The following is a 19,545-nucleotide window of genomic DNA, read 5'->3' as shown; positions in this document are numbered from 1 at the left end:
TTAGCTCATGTGGAGTTTGATGCCTGCAACAGGTTTCAAAAAAGCTGGCGCAAGTGCATAAAAGACTGAGAAAGTTGAGGAATGCTCATCAAACACTTATTTGGAACATCCCACAGGTGAACAGGCTAAGTGGGAACAGGTGGGTGCCATAATTGGGTATAAAAGCAGCTTCCATGAAATGCTCAGTCATTCACAAACAAGGATGGGGCGATGGGTCAACCCCTTTGTCAACAAATGCCTGAGCAAATTGTAGAACAGTTTAAAAACAACATTTCTCAACCAGCTATTGCAAGGAATTTAGGGATTTCACCATCTACGGTCTGTAATATCATCAAAAGGTTCAGAGAATTTGGAGAAATCACTGCACGTAAGCAATGATATTACGGACCTTCGATCCCTCAGGCGGTACTGCATCAAAAAGCGACATCGGTGTGTAAAGGATATCACCACATGGGCTCAGGAACACTATGAAAACCACTGTCAGTAACTACAGTTCGACGCTACATCTGTAAGTACAAGTTAAAACTCTACTATGCAAAGCCAAAGTCATTTATCAACAAGCTGGGCCGAGCTCATCTAAGATGGACTGGTGCAAAGTGGAAAAGTGTTCTGTGGTCTGACGAGTCCACATTTCAAATTGTTTTTGGAAACTGTGGACGTCGTGTCCTCCGGAACAAAGAGGAAAAGAACCATCCGGATTGTTATAGGCGCAAAGTTCAAAAGCCAGCATATGTGATGGTATGGGGGTGTATTAGTGCCCAATGCATGGGTAACTTACACATCTGTGAAGGCATCATTAATGCCGAAAGGTACATACAGGTTTTGGAGCAACATACACTACCGTTCAAAAGTTTGGGGTCACATTGAAATGTCCTTATTTTTGAAGGAAAAGCACTGTACTTTTCAATGAAGATAACTTTAAACTAGTCTTAACTTTAAAGGAATACACTCTATACATTGCTAATGTGGTAAATGACTATTCTAGCTGCAAATGTCTGGTTTTTGGTGCAATATCTACATAGGTGTATAGAGGCCCATTTCCAGCAACTATCACTCCAGTGTTCTAATGGTACAATGTGTTTGCTCATTGGCTCAGAAGGCTAATTGATGATTAGAAAACCCTTGTGCAATCATGTTCACACATCTGAAAAAAGTTTAGCTCGTTACAGAAGCTACAAAATTGACCTTCCTTTGAGCAGATTGAGTTTCTGGAGCATCACATTTGTGGGGTCAATTAAACGCTCAAAATGGCCAGAAAAAGAGAACTTTCATCTGAAACTCGACAGTCTATTCTTGTTCTTAGAAATGAAGGCTATTCCACAAAATTGTTTGGGTGACCCCAAACTTTTGAACGGTAGTGTATGTTGCCATCCAAGCAACGTTACAATGGACGTCCCTGCTTATTTCAGCAAGACAATGCCAAGCCACGTGTTACATCAACGTGGCTTCATAGTAAAAGAGTGCGGGTACTAGACTGGCCTGCCTGTAGTCCAGACCCGTCTCCCATTGAAAATGTGTGGTGCAATATGAAGCCTAAAATACCACAACGGAGACTGTTGAACGACTTAAGCTGTACATCAAGCAAGAATGGGAAATAATTCCACCTGAAAAGCTTAAAAAATGTGTCTCCTCAGTTCCCAAATGTTTGCTGAGTGTTGTTAAAAGGAAAGGCCATGTAACAGTGGTAAAAATGCCCCTGTGCCAACTTGTTTGCCACGTGTTGCTGCCATTAAATTCTAAGTTAATGATTAATTGCAAAAAAAAAAAAAACAAGTTTCTCAGTTCGAACATTAAATATCTTGTCTTTGCAGTCCATTCAATTGAATATAAGTTGAAAATGATTTGCAAATCATTGTATTCAGTTTTTATTTACGATTTACCCAACATGCCAACTTCCCTGGGGACATTTGTCATAACTTGTAATATTTAAGTATTTTGGTCATTTAAAGCATGCAGCGGAGTATTAATTTCACAGCCCCTTCACAACGTTGGCTTTTCCCTTTAACAACAAAACTACTAATTATGACAGGATTAATGAGAGCCATGGAAGACTACTTTGGGACAAATGATGATCCAGAACATTACATTTTTTAGTAAGGAGGATGAGCTACATGTTTTAAAAGCTGTGTGCTAAACAGATCCAGCGCTATTGAAACACTAAGCATCATTCAGCAGTATTGCTAAGTGCTAAACAAGAAATACAAACTACGAACATCCATCCATCCATCCATTTTCTACCGCTTATACCCTTCGGGGTCATAATGAAACAATCACTTACTGTACAATGTCTGCTACCAATGTGATGGCGACTGATGGGATGTTCATATCTTCACGTTTAGATGAATAATTAATTATAATCCACCCGGAGGTTAAAAAAAAAAATGGCCATCTGAATATCAAAGTTGACAAACTTCTCGGACTATGGCCACATCTTTCTATTATGCAGGTGAGAAGCATGATTTATGATCTATAATCCAATTTTTCACCAACTCAGGCCATGCAACCGCTCACCGGCTCAGTGCCAACACTGTAGATGCATGAGCTAGTTAGCTCTCCGTGACCAAAACTAGTTCATCTGTGTCAACGCTTATAATAACAATATCACTAATACCTGGTTGATATTCAGGTCAGGAGATGAAAATGGAGTATAGTATGCAGTTTTTGGATGTTTTTGTACTTGCCGTATTTTAGGACGTATAATGCATTAAAAAAAGAAAAACATAGGGATTGTGAATAATACGCAAAATTAAAAAAAGTGCAGTTCTTCTTTAAGTATGAAGCGTACTGTAGCTTAAAGGGACTAAACATATGTTTTGGAGTAATATATGGAAAATACATGACAGACACATTTTTCAATAATCTGTTCTGTGCACAAAAACAAATGTAACAGTAAAAACAGACACACTTGTTTTCTGGCTCAGTATCAAACCATTGTACTCTGCAACAAAAGGCAAGAATGCAAGCCATTACGCCACCGGGGATTGATCTTGATTGTGATTCATATTTCTGTTTGGAGGCCAACTCGTTGCTCCACCTGCATCCAACTGGCCATCAGCGCATCGGACCGCTGATTGCTCAGCTGCTGCACGCTGTCAATCATTAGCAAGAACCGGCTGTGCCAGAGAGCCAATCAATGAGCTTGTGGACGGTCTGAAGAGAAACAGGCTTGCACTTGAGCAGCCATTTTCAGCCTTGACTCGTCTCCACTCAGTAAAGCGTAATGTTACTTGGCAAAAATGACGGTAAAAAGTGCACGGGTCAATAATAGCCTTTAAAAAAAGTGTAGGATCCCCTATGACCCCCCAAATATTACGTCCCTGTACACATGCATTTGTCTGTATTTTAGTAATCGAGTAATCTATTGATCAATTTGTTTGATTAATCGACGAATCGGATATAACACAACTTAAAGTCTCAATGAGCATTTTATTTGAAATTAGTTTAAATAAACATTGTTTGCTTGCCATAACCTTCATATACTTTTTTTAATTAAAATTGCATCAATACAAATAAAAATCTTCACTGATCACCGCCACAAAGATCACAACACCAAAACACCATTGCTATTGCTAGTTACAGTCACTTCATGCAGTAAGTTGAACAATTAATCGAAGCAACGGAACAATAATTCAAAAGTTTTTTCCAAATCAAATTAATCGATTATTTGTTGCAGCCCTATACATACACACACATAAAAGCTGTCTCAAAGCAATCAACAATTTGCTGTCATATATTGTTACAATAGGCTATACGAGGGGTGTCAAACTCATTTTAGATCGGGGGCCACATTGGGAAAAATCTACTCCCAAGTGTGCCGGACTGGTAAAATCACGGCACGATAACTTAAAAATAAAGACAACTTCAGTTTGTTTTCTTTAAAAATAGAACAAGCACATTCTGAAAATGTACAAATTATAATGTGGTTGGGGTTTTTTTACACTTACATGTTGCGGTTAGTAGTATCCTATATTATTTGTCCTTATCTATACATTCTGAATAAATTATGTGATAATGTTCATCAGTCAACTCATTGGTGTTAATTTTCAATCTATCAAGATAAAAAAATAATATCAAAATCAAATTACAGTATGTTATTTATGTAGTTTGCTCATTTTCCTCGACTGATGTACTAACATGTTTTTTTTTTGTTTTTTTTACATATGTAGCATCATCTACATAAAATCTACAAATAATTGCTATTGCGACATCCAGTGGACGCATTTAGAACAGAAGTTTATTTCATTCAAAAATGTCGGCTAATTTTTATACTCAGCCAACTCATCCCGCGGACTGGATAAAACCTTTGAAACCCCTCGGCTATACACTCGATGAAATCTGATGTTCGGAGCTAGACTTTGCCAAATCTCTATCATTATCTGACAACAAATATAACCATAATGCACGGATGTCTTTTATGTGGGACATGGTTTACATGCGAGGAGCAAAAATAATGCATTTGAAAGTTAGCGCCCTCGAGGCAGCCCCCTGCGATGAGGTGGCGACTTGTCCAGGTTGTACTCTGCCTTCCACCTGAGTACAGCCGGGATAGGCTCCAGCCCCCCGCCATCCCGAGAGATACAAACGGTAGAAAATGAATGAATGGATGAATGGAGGAATATGCCCTCGCATTAAGAGCTTAAGACCCATGGCAAAATATAGTGTTCTCATGGGGAAAGATAGCATTGTCAGCCAGTGTGTAATATGTAGTGTAATACAGCAGGTGTAGTCTTTTTTACAAGTGTGCCGACCAATGGTTTTGTGTGTGGAACTTGAGAAGGGGAATAAGCAGGAAAATATATGTGAAGTGAATTATATAGCGCTTTTCTCTAGTGATTCGAGGCACTTTACATTGTGAAACCCAATATTTAAGTTACATTTTTTTTTAAACCAGAGTGGGTGGCACTGGGAGCAGGTGGTTAAGTGTCTTGCCCAAGGACACAACGGCAGTGACTAGGATGGCATAATCGGGGATCGAACCTTGGAACCCTCAAGTTGCTGGCACGGCCACTCTACCAACCGAGTTATACCGCCCCTTCATGTGATGCTGGTATTTGTACAGATCTGAAATGACCCGACACACTTCACATCACAAATTCTCTGAAATAGCAAATTCTGTGTTGCTATTCACAAAAGTATTTTATTTCTTTCAGCCCCTGTGTCTGAAGAACTCATCTGGTTTTTGTGTTTGTACAGTCAAAAGGGGTTCATATGGCCCCATTCCTGGGTGTGGGGTTTGGAATTGCCACAAAACAAATTTTTAAGATATTCAACACTCTACTGCGGGGGTGGGCAATTAATTTTTACCGGGGGCCGCATGAGCAACCCGAGCACTGCTGGAGGGCCACATCGACAATATTTCAATTACATTTTGCTCAATATTATTTTTTATATATACCGTAAGATAAATAATAATAATAATTAATAATAATAGTAATACTTCAACATAGTGTGTGTAACAGCATTCCATGACTAATATAAATAAATTAACATTAATAATAAATGACAGTAAAATAAGCACACGTATGACTGAGGAGTCATAGTGTAACTTTGTGTGGTGTTTGAGTTGTCCGACTTTTTGTGTGGCCATAAACGCACCAGTGGTTTAGTGCTATGCGTGTTGGTGACAGATGACAAGTTGGTTTTGGCCTGGTTTGTACGGCAGAAAATGACTAGTTTTTCGAGATAGAAGTGTTTTACTTATGTTTTTGGTGTGGTTATGGCCGAATATAAACAGTTTTGCTCAATAAAGTGATCGATATAATTCCTGGCCTCGAAGCATCTCGATAGACGTTACAATAATTGAACGGTGTTCAATTGAACGGTGTTGACGAACACCGTTAGGGCCGCTTGTTGTCACTGTCACTCAAAGTTGCATTGCAAAATTACATAGAATAAATATGTTTATTTTGTTTAGAATTCAGATGGGATTTGATTTGATGCGCGGCATATATTTGCTGCGCGCAGCAGACGCTTGAGCAGTGCGCAATTGCGCAGGCACGCACCTTAGAGAGAACGTTGCATGGCAGTCCATGTCTTGTTGAAAACACGCCATTCGTCATCAACTTTTCTCTTTTTAGCGTCTCGGGTGTAAACCGTGCATCACTTGTCGCTGCATGTGCACCTTCACTCGCAGGTTACACACGGACACACGCCCATAAATAATACTTTTCAAAATAAAAGCAGCACAGTTGTATTGCGCGCACGACATAGATGTTTTTTCAACTTTATTTTGTAATTAATGATTGCAGCTGTTCACATTCACTCACAATCACGCACACGCATACGTCCACACGGAAGTAATACAAATAACGATTTTCAAAACAAACGCAGCACCGTTGTATTGCACACTCGACATAGATACTTTTTAAAATGTATTTTGTAATTTATAATTGGCCTCACGCGGGCCGGACAGGGACGCACAAAGGGCCGGATGCGGCCCGCGGGCCGCAGAATGCCCAGGTCTGCTCTACTGCTTCAATTTGTCACGTTTCATGTGTCAGGTAAAACGTGACAAATGGGGCTATTTGAATCATCTTCATATACTTTATTACAAAAAATTGCTTGAAAAAATTTAAAATAATAATAATATTTCAGACAATATTCAACAAAGAAATGGAATATGGCTCTTCTGATATCCATTACATTTGGGTCCGTAGTTGTTGCTATAATAGTTCCAGGAAGTCAATGCTACAGGACTTTTGCAGCGTGATATTAATAAACCCTGAGCAAACTCTGTTGTTATCTGCCAAGAAAGGGGGCAGGCCAGTTGAACGGCATGATGTGATAATTCCTTGCTTTAGCTGAGACTTACCCCCGCTCCCTCCTTCCCTGCAATCTAGGAACCTCGATTTGGGCAAAGCGGGGGGAAATGACCTGTTTCCCGACAAACGTTCGTAGCCAAACAGCAATTAGCCTGTCATGGCCACGCATGACAGTGAGCTAATGTGTGCTGGACATGGAAATAGCAGGAAGAAGTTAATTGAAGAACTCAGGCCGGGGGATCACCCGTGTTTGAGTGAGCGGTCAGGTGCGTTGCCATCAAACAGCCTGCCCTTTGTCTGCAGACACATGTAATCTGGGCTGTTATTTGATACTGTGTGTCATTTCCATGTTTGCCTAGCGCGGACAATCAGTTTGAACTCCCAACTAATTCCTGATCTTTCAATTAGACAAATTGCTTTCATACCAGGAGAGCTGAACTTTGCACCTGCCTCTTTTCCAGTACACAGGGTAACCCGGCAGACACAAGACATTAAAACAACGTTGAAATCGTGTTGAATTAGGTCCTGACGTTGAGCAACTCAGACATAACGTTGAAACAACATGCTTTTTGATGACGTTTAATCAATGTTGGGTTGTGACGTTGAGTTGACCATTGAATTTCGGTCATTTTCCGACCACTATTTTACAACACAAATGTAACGTTGAAATAACATGCTTTTTGACTATGTTTATTCAATGACAGGTTGTGATGTTGATTTGACCTTTGAAATTTGGTCATTTCCCAACCAACGACGTGGAGACATCAACGTTGTCTCAATTTACAAATACAAACTATTTTGCAACGTTGTTTAGTAGTCATTTTTAAAGGACATGTATGTATAATCAACGTTGTATCAATGTCTCGTGCCTGCTGTAAACGCACACACAAACACTTGCACATTCAAGTACTAGTGACTTTTGGAATGTGTGTTGTTTTTTTTCTTTTTATATCGGCAAATCAGTAGGTAAAAAAATAAACAGCGCTACCGTTCAATACAGTTTTCTTGTTACTCAGACATTAATTATGACCATCAACCTTTTTTTTCCCCAACCGTAAATCCATTATGTTTTACACATTTGCCAGGATTTTAAATTGTATTTCTAAAAATATCTCTAGTTTTAAGAACTATTTAGTTATTTCTAGTCATTGACTTAACGTCATAATCTTAATTTTAGCATTAATGATAGTATTTATAAAATAACTATATTCAAATACAATATTTTGCTTTTCTCTACACAGACAATCTTAATTAAAGATTTTGCAACAGGCTCTGGATACCTAATTTAAGAATTGCAAGTTGAATAATTACTGTTCTCAGAATAAAATGCTTATTTATAATTTAAAGGTCCTGACAATTTCTAGATTTACACAAGGATGTCTTATCAAGTAAAATTAACTAGCTGCATAGACAGGTAATTTCACTAGTTTTTAATATTTTTTTCCCCCTAAAATCTAGTCTTTTTTTTAATCTTATATTTCGTCAGCTCTTCTTTGCAGTGTACACATGAGACTTACAGGCAGACTTTGATGCCTTAGAACAGGGGTGTCCAAACTTTTTCCACTGAGGGCCGCACACGGAAAAATTTAAGCATGCGGGGGCCATTTTGATATTTTTCATTTTCAAACCTTAACAAAATATATGGATTTTTTTTTTTTAACCTTTAGGGCTTCCGGGGACCATAAAGGGTCTCAGTCATTAAAATATAAAAAATAAGTCAAATTATTATTATTTTTTATTTAACGCTTACAGTAAATCTCTATATCAACTTCAGGTTGATATAAAGTAAAAAAAAAAAAAAAAAAGGTTTCATGCCTTTTCTGTCAAAGACAACTTTGTTTTTTATAGTAAAACTGAAATATGCAGTATTTAGTAATTAGAGCCCTAAAAGATCAATAATGCAGGACACCATTGATTTTAATTCTTTAATATTTTTGAGTAATCACAGTGAAATGTTAAATAAAATCCTACTAAATATATTATGGATCCAAAAGGTCCCCCACTCATAAAGTGATACATTTTTATTAGTTTTTTTTAAACTTTTAACACTTAAATTACGAGATCAACTTCAGATATATCTGTCGATTTTACGTTTGAACTATTATTTTGTTTGTATTATGCTCTTTTGTCAAATAAAACTTTGATGTTTTTTTTATGGCAACCACACATGGCAGCTTTGTGTCAACATTGCAACTTTGTTCTCGTTAGATTTCACCTCATTCCACTTTTTTTTAAATGTTTTTTTTTAATTTTTGCAATACTATCAATTTTGCAATTTTTGCAGAATATGTGGGGGGCTGGTAAACGATTAGCTGCGGGCCGCAAATGGCCCCCGGGCCGCACCTTGGACACCTCTGCCTTAGAATAAACCAAGGGAAGTTGTTTCTTTTACTTTATTCTTAGGCATCAACTATGTATAGTGGTATTGATTATATTCTGCAATAAGTTATTTCTTCTGAATAAACTGCATTTGTGACCGATTTTAAATAACTGTAATCATTATTGTGCAATGCTTGTTGAAAACGTTTTACGCGCCTGTCAATAATCAACCTGTTTCAGCTTTTTAAATAATTACCTTGCCATCGCCTTAAAGGTGGCGGCTAAAACAATAAGGAAACTGCTGATTCGACTTCATAATAACACCGAGAGCGACGTTTCTCGACTGTTCTGGCGTGATTGACAAGGAGTGAAGGGGAGAGAAATTTGACCCTGCAGTCATTTGCTTCCAATCATGTGAAATGGCATCCTGAAAGAGGAGAAGCAAGTCTGGAAGTGTAAATATACTCTGCCTTCATTAGATTAACATACACTTCGCTCACACACACACACACGCCACATACGTGCACGTTATCTCCTATTATTAGCAGGGACTCAGATTTACACATGCCCTGCAGCCTGCCTTGTGTTTGCCTCTCTAACGCGTGTTTACATTGGATGCTATTTTTCTCTACAAACTTAATAAAAGCTGGTTATTTATTGGGTCAGATTATTGGACACGACTGAGCTCAGCTGTAAAAGTTTCGAGTGAAAACAGCTGCGGCTGAAATTGAATTACACTAAGTGAGTAATGTGAAAAGCAAGGGCAGTTTAACAGTTATTAAGTGCTCTTCTAGAGACCAATCAAACAGGCGTACTGCAGGATACGGAAAGTATTCCACTGTCGCCTTCTCCACTATCTCTCGGAGTTACTCACTAGTTGGGAACTTTAAAATACTCATTGTGGATTCATAGAACTTCACATCAGCATGTTGCATGGTGCATTTACACCCCAGTGTCATTAGGCTTGGTGTGTTTGTCTGTAGAGAAGTGCCTTGGCATGTGCTCCCTGACAGGCCTCTGTCTTACAAGAGCAGAGGTTAAATGATGATAGGACCAACGGCTTAAACATGTGGCATAGCACCTGGCCTGCATGTGTGTGTGTGTCTGTGTGTGTGTGTAAAAGAAAGACAGAGAGGCCCAAGAGAAAGTTTTCCACCACTAGACATCTGCAGCCTTGCATGATGTCATTTATCAGCTAAAGTGTTAATGACCTGAAACTTTTCAGGCAGTCTGTTTGCACCTTTTTTCTTGCTAATTTCTGTGGAGCTACAACACGTTAAGCAAAAAATGCGCTCTTTTCTTCAGCCCCAGTTTAATTCCCACACTCCCAACAATAACAGAGTTATTAACAGAGTAATAAATTAACGCAACGGTTCTCATTCCGTATTTTCAAAGTAATGCCAACATCTGAAATTGTGCTCATCTCACAAACGAAATTGAGTTGGAAGAGATATTCTTTTTTCTATTACTGTCAAAAATTTGAATCTGAATGATCACACGGTTGCAGTGGATTCATTTAGATCAGGGGTGTCAAAGTCAAGGCCCGCAAATTAATGATCCATGGCCCCCGGGATGATATTTGATTAGTATTAGAAAAGGCTCGCAGGCCACAGCCACCTGCTGCTGTTTTGCACGCACAAATACCCCATCAGTGTTGGCGCTAGGAATTTTCAAAATGGGGTCCCAGGGACCCCATCAAGTCATGAAAATGGGGTACCACAGTACATTTTTCGGGTCCCACTTTTTTGTAAGCGTTTTGAAAACAAATGATAAATGTATGCATTATCCTGTTATATCTCACATTCTATATTGTTTTGGAAAAAGGTTGTCATAAACGTTACTTATTTCATTTTTAAAAAATAATACAAAAGAAAACACATTTGTATGCATATGTAAATGTATTCAGTTATAAACCTTAATTCACTTTCTTCTTTCCTTCATGGATCTAAACTTTATCACTGCCGGTATTTTTTTTCTATTTTTTTATTGTAACATTTTCAGAATGTGTTTGTTCTATTTTTGGCCAAAGGAAGACAAAGAAAACAATCTGAAGTTGTCTTTACTTTTTAGTTTTAAAGGCCTACTGAAACCCACTACTACCAACCACGCAGTCTGATAGTTTATATATCAATGATGAGATCTTAACATTGCAACACATGCCAATACAGCCGGGTTAGATTAGTAAAGTGCAATTTTAAATTTCCTGCGAAATATCCTGCTGAAAACGTCTCGGTATGATGACGTTTGCGCATGACGTCACGGATTGTAGCGGACATTTTGGGACACCATTGAGGCCAGCTATTAAGTCATCTGTTTTCATCGCAAAATTCCACGGTATTCTGGACATCTGTGTTGGTGAATCTTTTGTAATTTGTTTAATGAACCATGGAGACAGCAAAGAAGAAAGCTGTAGGTGGGAAGCGGTGTATTAGCGGCCGGCTGCAGCAACACAAACACGTAGCCGGTGTTTCATTGTTTACATTCCCGAAAGATGACAGTCAAGCTTTACCATTGGCCTGTGGAGAACTGGGACAACAGAGACTCTTACCAGGAGGACTTTGAGTTGGATACACAGAAGCGGTACCGTGAGTACGTACGCAGCTGCGGCTTCCAAACATTTGATCACTTGCCCGTACGTGCGTGCCGCTATGTGCATGTCACGTACGTAACTTTGGGGACTTTGGGGAAATATATGTGCTGTATGAACTTTGCGGACGTGAACGGTACTTTGGGCTGTGGGATTGAGTGTGTTGTGCGGGTGTTTGATTTGTATTGGCGGGTTATATGGACGGGAGGGGGGAGGTGTTTGTTATGTGGGATTAATTTGTGGCATATTAAATATAAACCTGGTTGTGTTGTGGCTAATATAATATATATATATATATATATATATATATATATATATATATATATATATATATATATATATGTCTTGTGTTTATTTACTGTTTTAGTCATTCCCAGCTGAATATCAGGTCCCACCCGCCTCTCACAGCATCTTCCCTATCTGAATCGCTTCCACTGCCCTCTAGTCCTTCACTCTCACTTTCCTCATCCACAAATCTTTCATCCTCGCTTAAATTAATGGGGAAATTGTCGCTTTCTCGGTCCGAATCGCTCTCGCTGCTGGTGGCCATGATTGTAAACAATCTGCAGACGTGAGGAGCTCCACAACCTGTGACGTCACGCTACTTCCGGTACAGGCAAGGCTTTTTTATCAGCGACCAAAAGTTGCGAACTTTTATCGTCGATGTTCTCTACTAAATCCTTTGAGCAAAAATATAACAATACCGCGAAATGATCAAGTATGACACATAGAATGGACCTAATATCCCCGTTTAAATAATAAAATCTCATTTCAGTAGGCCTTTAATGCCATGATGTTAATAGTCCGGCCCGCATGTGCACAGATTTTCCTCCATGTGGCCCCTGAGCTAAAATGAGTTTGACACCCCTGATTTAGATGAATCATGATTAAATATATTTTATGTTTAATCCATGTTAATCAGGTTTAATTTTCCATGAGCAAAGTGTTTATTACCTTTAACATCATGTACATGTTTTTTGAAACAGTTTTCCACATTAAAGTGGACGGGTTACTTAACTCTTTGTCATAAAGATTTAAAACTCATTCCTGCAGAGTATACATAACACTTTATGTCGCTTGACTGTTCTGTCATGTTTTGTCTGCATCCAGATGACCAAGAGGCTGTTTAGCTTCTTCCATATTGACTTGTGTGGTTCTGAAGCCAGTTTAACTGCCCATTTGTACAAGGCATGGACAAACTGCGCAACATGCGTTGCCATTTTCAGGGAGTCACTCTGCACTTCAGATGGATTGATTAAAAATGATGATGGATTAAACCGCAATAATGCATTCATTTTGACAACCCTACATCTTTTCACTTCTGTCAAAGGAAATTGTAATATCCTTGCACTTATCATTTTAATATTAACCCAAAAGTGTTAATGTTTCTTGTACACTATAATAAATCAACTTCTTCAAATTGCTGCCTCCATTTAAATATAAAATAATCATTTAGTAGCATGTTTTAATTCAATGGGATAAAATGTGAGGAAGTTATCAAATTGAAAAGGGAATGGTTTTATAATTGACAATCACAGATTAGTTACACTACAATTCAAAGGACCAGGTTTCCATTGACTACAGTAACACCCCTCGTAATAAGCAAGTGATAAATAGTCCAAACCCGCCTGCTTCCTATGTGAAGACTTAATGAGAAAACGTATACAACTAGCAACATTTAAAACTTAGTATTATGTTTAATTTCCAAGAGATACTCTGCATTCATTATTTTCAACAATTGTAAAGTTGAGGTTACTTAATAAAACTGAATGACGAGTAGACATTTTCAGTCAATGTGGCTAATGTTTACAAAATAATAGTTTAACTTGATAGATTTTTTTAAATCATAAAAAAACAATGTACAGTATTTAACTCTCTGTGGGTATTTGATTTTAATTATTTTCAAAGCCAATCAGGACCTACAAGTCCTTAACTGTAGGTTTTTGAAGCACATACAAGATTTTGGATTTTTGTTGATTATTTTTTGTTGTTGAAAATGTTCAATGAATTTTAGTACATATAAAATTGTTTGTTTTTTTTTAATGTGGATCTTTTTGAAAGCTGTTTGATTAGATAATGTCACAAGTTTAAATTAGTAAAATAAAACATGTTATGCACAACTGTGACATCATTTAATCAAAATGACTTCAAATGGTTAAAATACATTTAAAAAAACAACACATTAAAATGTATGGTAATTTTGTTTAGGGCAGAAGTTAATTGAGAGATTTTAGAAAAGAAAATATGACTCCAAAATGACTGTTTTTCCCTTTAAAAACGGAAGGACTTACTGTATACTGTGTGTCCTTTTTGGCTTTGGGATCCTATTGAATAACTGCCAATGTATCGTACACCTAAGAACGAATTTGACCATTATATTTTAAAATGTAACAATGAAAAAACTTTTTTTTTTTTAAAGAAAAAATATTGTATAATGGAGCAACAAGACTAAAAAAATGGTGGCTAAAAAATAAAGCAAAACTTTTCTGAAAGGACAAAAAAGTCAGCCTTTGTCCTTAGAAGGTTAATTAGTGGTGATATGGGCTCTACCTTATAGTTTTTACAGTGTATTTACATTTTAAAAATAATAATCTCCCAGTCTTACTTTATAAATTGAGAAAACATAGCAGTGTTCCTAAATTTACTCAAAACATCATAGTCACTTCAAATTGAATACATTATATTTCATGGATTGATTAAATGAAAATAAAATGTTGATGAATATAGCTTCATTATAATGATTGGTGCGAAGAGATGGTGACTTGTCCCAGGTGTCCTTCGCCTTCCACCCAAATGCAGCTGAGATAGGCTCCAGGCACCCCCCCGACCCCGAGAGGGACAAGCGGTACAAAATGGATGAAGGGATGGATTAATCATTGCAAAATGTTGGTCATTAGTTTTCTGTAATCTGCATTTCAGCACAAAGCAGATGGAACACGCTGTCAGCACTCGTCTTGAACCATCTAACACAGAAAACACTCTGACCTAGACTGTCAATGCAGGGTCACTCCGCCTAACAGAAAATGCATGTGCTAATTCCTTACATTGCATGTGTGTGTGTGTGTGTGTTTTAGAAAGGCAGACAAGGTACCTGCATGGTTTTATTTAATCCAAACCCCATAAATCAACTCTTCTGGAAGAAGACATGAGATATTCATTTGGCCTATCTCCTCGAGAAAGATAAATCCCTTATCCCTCTTTGTGCTTCCTGTGTATGACAGGTCATATCACTCCGGGAACAGATACACAAAAAGATGAGAGGAAGATTGAATAAGGACTGACGCACTGTGGGTGATGTATCCGATGGCAGGTGAGGGGATGGGGTGAAGGTAGCAAAAAAAAAAAAAAGTGATTTAATGCTGGTGGAGACTCCTGTCCTTTACTCCCTGGCCCAGCGCTTTCATGTCAGCCCAGGGTCGACCTGCCTGCTATCCCAGATGGTGCTGTCTGTCTGGACTGCCCTCTACAGGATGTGCCCATCACACCCCCACCGCCATAGACATACACTAATTGATTTCAGGGGGATGGTCCTCTCTCTCAATCTCTCTCTTCTGTTTCATACCAACACACAAGACAGCCTGCCAACAGCCAGGGCCCTCACCTCTTACACACACACACAATAATACATACACACTTGGCGCTGGGCGCTGTCAACGCTAATTCAATTTGAGACGCAGGAGTGTGACTAACAGCAGACCTGCTGAGTGCTTTACCATATGCACCACACAGGCACACACAAATCACAACTATCACCATTCGACTGGTGTGATAATAATGTCATTCACGTCAATTGTGCTCTGTCGGTTTCACTCTTTTTTTAAAAAAAACTCCCTTTAGATAGTTATTCAGTTATTCCAGACCTACTATAAATGGCCGGGTTTCTATTTCGCAGTTTCTGTTGGATTTCAAGAGTGTATGCAACTTGTTTCTATCAAAAAAGCGTGTTAATATTTACAAACAAAAAGCTAATGTGCCAAATCAAGAACTAAATGTTTTTATTACACATAGTCGGGGTCAAAAGTGTACATACACTTGTAAAGAACGTAATGTCATGGCTGTCTTGAGTTTCCAATAATTTCTACAACTCTTATTTTTTTTCCAAAGTGATTGGAGCACATTTGTCGGTCACAAAAAACATTCATTAAGTTTGGTTCTCTTATGAATGTATTATGGGTCTACTGAAAATGTGAGCAAATCTGCTGGGTCAAAAGTATACATACAGCAATGTTAATATTTGGTTACATGTTTCTTGGCAAGTTTCACTGCAATAAGGCGCTTTTGGTAGCCATCCACAAGCTTCTGGCAAGCTTCTGGCTGAATTTTTGACCACTCCTCTTGACAAAATTGGTGCAGTTCAGCTAAATTTGTTAGTTTTCTGACATTAACTTGTTTTTTCAGCATTGTCCACACGTTTAAATCAGGACTTTGGGAAGGCCATTCTAAAACCTTAATTCTAGCCTGATTTAGCCATTCCTTTACCACTTTTGACGTGTGTTTGGGGTCATTGTCCTGTTGGAACACCCAACTGCGCCCAAGACCCAACCTCCGGGCTGATGATCTTAGGTTGTCCTGAAGAATTTAAAGTTAAAAAGTTAAAGTACCAGTTGAATGACACAGACATGTTTGTTACTGGATACGTTCTAATAAGCTTCTGCCTTGGACACTGTGTATGTACACTACGTGTAAATAATATGCAACATAATTACTTGATATTTATTTATATTGAAAAATGTGGTCTTTAAGACTGCAATGTTGTTCAGTTAAGGACACTAATTATGTATGTCTGGCTTGTGTGCTATTGTGTGCTTAGCTGCTGTGTAGCTGCTAGGTTCTGGTATCCTATAGTCTACCATGTTTACAGTTTGTCCAGCTTTGCACAAGTAAACACGTCAGAGATTATATCAAAGATTTTGGATGTTAGACGTTATTACCCGATACATGTGTTTTTGCTGATATCAATATCGTATCCGGACACCCCTACTTATCGCCAAGCCTTATCAGTTAATATTTGATACATCACTCTCTCGAATATAAATGTATTCCTCAAGAAGAGTCCAGTGAGTGTACTTCCTAAATAATTCAGTCCAGATACTGAACTTCCTGAAAATTAGTAGGTATTTAGTAAGCAATGTCAGCCATTTAATGAGCAAGTTAATGTTTGTAAAACACGAACAAAAGGGCCCATGTGAACGTAACACAACACATAACTGGGGACAAGTAAAACCGATGACAGTTTTGGCTCTACAGTTGGGATAGATCACCGGGCAGTGAGTCATTTGTTTAATTTAGCTCCAGGCCACGGTTCTCTGTGTAAACTCATGATAATGCAATACAGATTAAGGAAATGTGCGACACGTGTTTTGGTCTGATTTGGACACTCTCGATGCTTCCATAAAGAGTAAAAAGTGGACATTAATGGCTTGTTTCTCCACATGAGATATTTGAGTGGATGAGGGGTTGAGGTGACGGTCAAGTAGGGGGTTAAAAGGGTGAATAAAGGGAAGGGGTAGCAAGATCAGGTGTGTGTTATGTTTCGAAGATGTGTTGGGTCTTAATGAAGCGTGCTCTGGAAAACAAGGAAGGACAGGGCCAGCTGTAGTGGCGCGTGTGTAAACGTGCACGAGACAGTAAACCTGATTAAAAGCATTAACACAACTGACAGGAAGCGGTGGTCAAAAGGTGAATGGAAAACGGGGAAACCTTTGAGCTGAAACGATTAGACACACACTTGTAAGAAGCAGCGTTAGCAGCCGATTGGTCACACATGCCCGTCGATACCCTAGTAGAACCAATCAGCTCAGCTTCCTGTGTTTGACCTGACCCTTCACACATAGTAATTGAATATTTAAAATTGAAGGCCGGATGGAAAACGATAGAAATGAGGGCCTGTCCTACCTGAACACATGGAAGGCACAGCACCACGCCAAGCTTTAGTGTAATGCAATGAGTAATGTTTTAAAATACTGTATGAATGTTCTGCTATCCTAAAAGTTGCACAAACAATTGTATTGGAGTAACAATAATATGTAAACTATTGAGACAGTTTGTTGCTACGAATAAATAGTGTCTCAGAAGAACTGAAAAATTAACGCCAAAAAGTGACAACAAATTACCCTAAGAAGAAGGGTTATTATTTATTGCTATTAAAAGCAACCATCCATAATTTCTACTTGTATACCACCAGAAGTCTCCAAAAGTGCTTCGGATCATGACCAGGCTGAAACCACCCCTGAAGACGCAAGTTGAAGTGTCAAGATTGGCAAAGAAATACCCGATTTGAGATTTTACAAAGGTTTTATGGGCTGATGAAAAGGCAGAGTGTGTTCAAGAATGCCAGCATCGTTATGCCAGACAATACTCTTATAGTCATTCAATTCATAACGACCCACCATTTTTGAGACTTGAGACTTCAAAAAGTCTCATCTGAATGAGACTTATTGAAAATGTCAAATTTATGGTGAGGGAAGACACTACACGTCAATATTTTGGCAGCAGTGCTTACTGTTTCAACAGAAGTACATCATAAACTGAAATAGGAATATTCCATAGATTGAAATTTTACCAGGGTTATTGAAAAAATGCCGGACTATATTAGTCTTTGAATATTTTTGAAAAGCCAACATTTGATGTAATCGTTACTCTTTGTGAAACACACTGTGAAAATTCAAAAATAAACAAAAAATACATATTTGTAATGTGTCTGCCTAATACTCTTGCACACTAAGGGCCTCATCTCCTACTTGTTTGCTTTTATCAAAACATTTGCAAACTAGATAGAACATGTAAAGCTGATCTATTAAGTTTGTGTGCTGAGTGAGCATTGCGTCTCTTAAGTGAGCAAAATAAGGAGAGCAACCCATTTAGCGTGTCTGTCTTCATGAATGCTCATAATACTTTGCGTCTTTATTTAGTATGTCTAGAAAGAACGTGCAAACTGGCAGTTGCCCAGAAAGGAGGCGATGATGCCCACACTACCGTCCTACTTATGCTTGTCAACATATTTGGACTGTCGAAAATGAAAATATTAGACATATTGTCTATTCAGCAATATAATTTTATAATGTTCTAACTTCTAGATGACTTAAGGGGCTAATTAAAACACATTTAATTGATGTGTTTAGGTGTCTGTGTTTTTTTTAATGACACTAGTTTTTTCATAGGAGATATAGTATTACCATATCTCCTACAGGAAAAAATATGTATCTTGCAATCTGCATTTTCCTGCGCCTGGAACATTCCAACACATGCTCAAAGTTAGTGCCTGATCCTCTCCTAGAGCCCATCTTTACGCACTAAAATGTAAAATATAAATACTTGTGGTCCCTATGTGTTGCAGTGGTACTCAGTTGTAATACACTTTTTCACCCCTTGTGTCATTAATGACAATCTTAAACAGAAGAAGTCTAGAGCTCAAGTCATAGAGAAGTTTAAAATAAGGGCAAAAAATATTACTAATGTGTTGAAGTTGTATCTTTTTTTAACTTAAATGTAATTGACAGTGAAACATCCATCCATCCATTTTCTACCGCTTGTCCCTTTCGGGATTGCGGGGGGTGCTGGAGCCTATCTCAGCTGAAACATATTTATTGTTATTTTTTATTAATTTATTTTATGTACTTTAGCAGTACATAGTTTTCATCAGTTATTTATTAGTCCCTCCTTATGCAGTATATTTGATTAGTACTTATTTTTATTATCAGCCTGACCTAAGACTAAGGTCTATGTGGTAAAAAAATATATATTTGTGATTAACACATGGTTTCATATCATCTGACAAGGTTGTTAACCTGTTAAACTGTAAGTAGGTTAGATGTAGTTATTGAATACGATAACAATTAAGAGTAAAATTACTATTTCATTGTTAACATATTAGGGGGT

At 38.0% G+C, this 19,545-nt stretch overlaps 1 long non-coding RNA gene across 6 annotated transcripts in view; it reads right to left on the bottom strand.

Moving 5' to 3' along the window:
* The window catches only part of LOC133648954 (uncharacterized), a 35,149-nt gene that overhangs the window by 8,930 nt on the left and 6,674 nt on the right, over positions 1 to 19,545 (bottom strand). The gene's annotated exons all lie outside the window — the stretch shown is intronic.

Source organism: Entelurus aequoreus, linkage group LG04 (assembly GCF_033978785.1).
Source record: "Entelurus aequoreus isolate RoL-2023_Sb linkage group LG04, RoL_Eaeq_v1.1, whole genome shotgun sequence".
Taxonomy (NCBI): Eukaryota; Metazoa; Chordata; class Actinopteri; order Syngnathiformes; family Syngnathidae; genus Entelurus; species Entelurus aequoreus.
This window is presented reverse-complemented; position numbering and strand designations above follow the sequence as displayed.